Raw genomic sequence first — 4,381 nt, 5'->3', positions numbered from 1 at the left:
TATACTTTCGCATGTGTAGTATCTTCTGTATGATTTGAAATTATTGATGATGCCTTGTTAAAATGGATAGCATGTTTTGTGGCGCCTATTTCTCATTTTCTTGACTTGTGTTCACTTTGCGCTTAATGCTTAATATCTCGTGGCTCCGTGAATACTTGCATTACTTGAGAGTCGGAATGTAACCGTCCTTAATGAGTCATGTGCCATGTGTGGTGAGGTTTTTGTGTAGTCCATGTATTGTACTTGTGTCTAGAACTTGCCCGGTATGTGAGTTGAAGCGAAATTTTAGGTGATGCTCGGTTTGAAAAATGATTTTAGGCTTTCTTTGATCTTTTTGAGCTTATTGCTTATCACAAATAAAATCTATCCCTAGTTAACCCTTTTGAGCCTGTAGACCTTTTATTTGGTACCCACATTACAAGCCTATACCCTTTTTATTCTTAATTGACATTGTTTTGATCCTTTTACCTCTTAAAGCACTTTAATTGTTAGATGAGCGCTAAAAGAAGTAAGAAGGGACTAAGTGTGGGGTGACTTTTGAGTGGAACCAATGAAAGAAAGAAGGGTGCACTTATTTTGTAAAATAATACACCACTAGCGGAAATTGAAAGAAAGAAAAATATAAATGAATAAATTGTTGTCTTATTCTTGCTAGTGGGTATGAATTAAAGTAGTGCTTAAAGAAAGAGGAAATATTGTTGGGGTGATATTATTTGTGAAATTGAAGTGGTGTTGAAGAATTTGCGCTTAAGTTATTTGATGATGTGTTAAAGTGCTTAGGAAGTTGAGTCACTATTCCTAAAATATATCCTACCCGTCCCTTAGCCCACATTACAACCATGAAAAAAGTCCTAATTGATTTTAGATCGAGCGAGCTTACATTAGTAGAGATTTACATTAAGGGCAAGCCTATGGTACCAACTGCATGCATGCGACTTCTTTTGTGAGAGTGAGCGATTTTCTTTGTGAGCATGAGATTCGAATGTGTGGATTGATTCTACTCTCTTTGCTTTTGTTGTGAGGGCACATGGTTTCACGAGGGATAGGTAACGTTATTAGACTTCTCTATGATGTTGGTTGTTCAAGCCATGAGTGCATTGTGACATTGAGTCGGTTTTTGAGGTTAGGATTGTTGTGAGCATGTTGTCTTTGTTCGAATATGTTTAAAGAAGGGCATAAGAAAAGGGAAGTGTGTTGATGCATAGTCTAGAGCCTAATTGTAGCAAATAACCACGGTCATAGGTGCAGTGTGCTTTGAATGATAAGAGTTTAATTTTGTTTCGTCTACTATATGATGGTTTGTTCGAGGACGAACAAAGGTTTAAGTGTGGGGTAGTGATGTTTGGCATATTTCGATATGTGTTAATGTTACTTTACCCATGCTTTAACCACGTTTTGATGTTATTTAATCTTTAAAACACCCAACATGGTGTAATTATTGGTTTGATGACTAATTAAGTTATGTGTGACGATTTAAGGTGTTCGGAGTGCAAAATATGAAGAAAAGGTGGTTTAGCTAGAGGAAGAAGGGTTGGATGCGTCGCATCCAACCTAGGAAAACATCATCCTGCATGCAACCTTAGCAGTGAAGTTGTGCCATCGCGTCCGCCATCGCGTGCGAAACTGGGAAGTAGAAGTGAAGCTGGATGCGTCGCGTCCACCATCGCATGCGAAGCTGAGAAATAGAGGACAAGGTGGATGCGTCGCATCCACCTTCGCAGGCAAAAAATTGAAATGGAGGATAAGGTGGATGCGACGCATCCACCTTAGCATCAATCCCTGAAGCCGAATTGGACTAGGAACGGGAGAGCTTTGGCCCACGACTTTTGTACGCAATATATAAGCTAAAAACGCCTCTTTTAGGGGATCGAACATATTGGGAAGAGGGAAAAAGCCAGGAAAAAGCTGTGGAGGCCGGAATTCATCAAGTTTCATCTTTCTCCCACCAAACTTAGTAATTTTTATGTTTCTTTATATGATTTGTTGTTTGGCTACCATGTCTATGTGGAGCTAAACTTCACGTTCTAGGGTTATGGTTCTTTCATGACTATTGTTATTCGGATATTGATTTTGACTTCTTGATTTATCATATTAGTTTATTTATTCAATCTTGCGCTTAATTATTTAATTGCTTGATCACCAATTGAATATTATCTACGAATCTAGAATTGAACTCGAAAGTGGGAATTCTATATTGCATATAGGATTGAGTAGGGCAAGTTCTTGAACTCGGGCATCGGGGAACGGATTCGTGGTTAGGATAGACATATACCTAATTGCCTTGCTTGGTTGATTTACAGGAATTATAAATGCGTTCTTGTTGATTCTAACTCCATAGACATATAGGCGTTAGGTTAGCTTGAATAGGCGAGTAAGAACTCGACAGATTCTTATGAGCAATATTAACCCTGTCAACCAATAAGCTAGATAAATTAGTCGGTCAATTCAATTGAAGAATACAATAGGATTGTTAGATAGCCCATAACCCTAGATCGTTTTCATTACATTGATATCATTAAAATCTGCTCTTCCTCTGTTCAAAGTTTATTATTTATATTTTTCTTATTTAATTAGTTAGAATAAAATATTTTTAGATTTAATTCTTATTTAGATAATTGGGATAGTCTAATTTAGTTAATAGTTAATCATAAGTCCTCGTGGGTTCGACATCCGACTTTTAGTCACTTTATTACTTGACGACCGCGTATACTTGCGTGAGTGTGTTTGGTCGCAACAGCTACAAGAGAGGCAGCCCATTAACCACAAAAAGCTGCACGGGATGATGAGGAAGCAACTATTAGAGATTCGCAAATTATTTATGAAGAAAAGAGGGGTCGGAGAATTGCTTAAAATCATCCCTTGGCTACAGAACAGTTCGGAAATATTGCTCCCAGGCCTGGGAAACCACTTGGCGATTTTTCTAGGCCGGTCTACAATCAAGGCCTATCTAGTGGGAGACCACCTCCAGTTGTAGCTGACAATTTCCAGTTGAAGCAAAGGTTGCTTCAAACAGTTGTGTATTCATAGGAAAGATGAACGAAGATCCAAACAACCATCTAATGGACTTCGAGGACATTATGAACACCTTTCAATACAATGGTGTGTCACAAGATGTAGTATACTTAAGGGCATTTCTCTTCACACTCAAAGATGATGCAAAGCGGTGGATTCGAAGCTTGCCTACGAGATCAATTGGAACATAGGATTAGATGACTAGAAAACTTCTTGATAAATATTTCTCATCAGCTAAGACATGCAAGTTTAGAAAAGAAATTTGTAACTTCTGCCAGAAAGAGACTGAAACTATATTTGAAGCATGGAAGAGGTTTAACGAGATTTTAAGTCAAGTGTCAACATAGTGGAATGGAACACTGGATCCAACTCAAGGACATTTGGGATGGATTGACATCAGCCGCGTATAGAACATTGATCAATGTTGTTGGAGGCCCATTGATGAAGAAGACTCCAGAGGAGATAGTTACAATTCTTGATGAGTTATCTGAAGATGCTAATTAGTGGCCCTCTGAGAGTGCTGAAAGAAGAAGATCAACTGGTGTTCACCAAGTTGATGCTAATACATCTGTACGGGTACAGTTGGATTCTATGGCTAAAGGAATACGGAAGCTGACCTTAGCTTCAATATAAAGTGAACCTTATGCAGTTTGTGATATATGTGAAGGTGGACACCCTACTCATGAGTGTCAAGCCTCAACTCAGGGAGTGAATGTTGTGGGTAATTATAACTTCAATGAAATGGGTCAGAAGCACATTATTTTTTCATGGAGTTGACCTGGGGGTACTGCAAATGCATGGCAACAAATTTCAGGGATAAGGCGCTGCTAGTATTGTGAATCAGCAGAGGCAGCAGTTTCAGCCTCAACAACCTAATCAGTCCGATCTAGAAGATCTCGTGAAGGCTTTTATTGTGAAAACTGATGAAAGATTTGAAGTACAAGGGGAAGCAATTCTAAATCTCGAGAAGCAAGTGGGACAGATTGCAACAATATTATCTTAAAAAATTCTAGGTACTCTTCCTACTGATATGGAGATAAACCCCAAAGAAGCAATGAATGCTATAACATTGAGAAGTGGGCAAATGTTGAAAAGATCCTACCACAGTCCAATACGATATGGAACTTGAAAAAGAAAGTGGGGAGCAACTGAAAAATGAAGTTGATAAGAAGAAGAAAGGCAAGAAGGGAGATGAGAAAAAGAAGAAGGAAGATAATTAGAAAGGAGGAACACGAAGAGATCAAGCACATGCCTGCTATACCTTTCCCCCAGAAGATATATAGAGAAAAGTTAGACCGGATGTTTGAGAGATTTCTGGATATACTGAAACGGGTTAATGAAAATTTACCATTCACAAGGGTGCTCTCAC

The 4,381-nt window shown here is 38.5% G+C and overlaps 1 non-coding gene across 1 annotated transcript; it reads right to left on the bottom strand.

The window, feature by feature from the left end:
* Positions 1-3,257: 3,257 nt before the first annotated feature.
* LOC142178914 (small nucleolar RNA R71) lies at positions 3,258-3,365 on the bottom strand. The gene has a single exon (XR_012707095.1). It is a non-coding gene; the product is annotated as a small nucleolar RNA R71 (small nucleolar RNA).
* Positions 3,366-4,381: the final 1,016 nt, after the last annotated feature.

Source organism: Nicotiana tabacum, unplaced genomic scaffold (assembly GCF_000715075.1).
Source record: "Nicotiana tabacum cultivar K326 unplaced genomic scaffold, ASM71507v2 Un00045, whole genome shotgun sequence".
NCBI classification, from domain to species: Eukaryota; Viridiplantae; Streptophyta; class Magnoliopsida; order Solanales; family Solanaceae; genus Nicotiana; species Nicotiana tabacum.
Note: the sequence above shows the minus strand (reverse complement) of the source record. Positions and strands in the feature narration are given on the sequence as shown.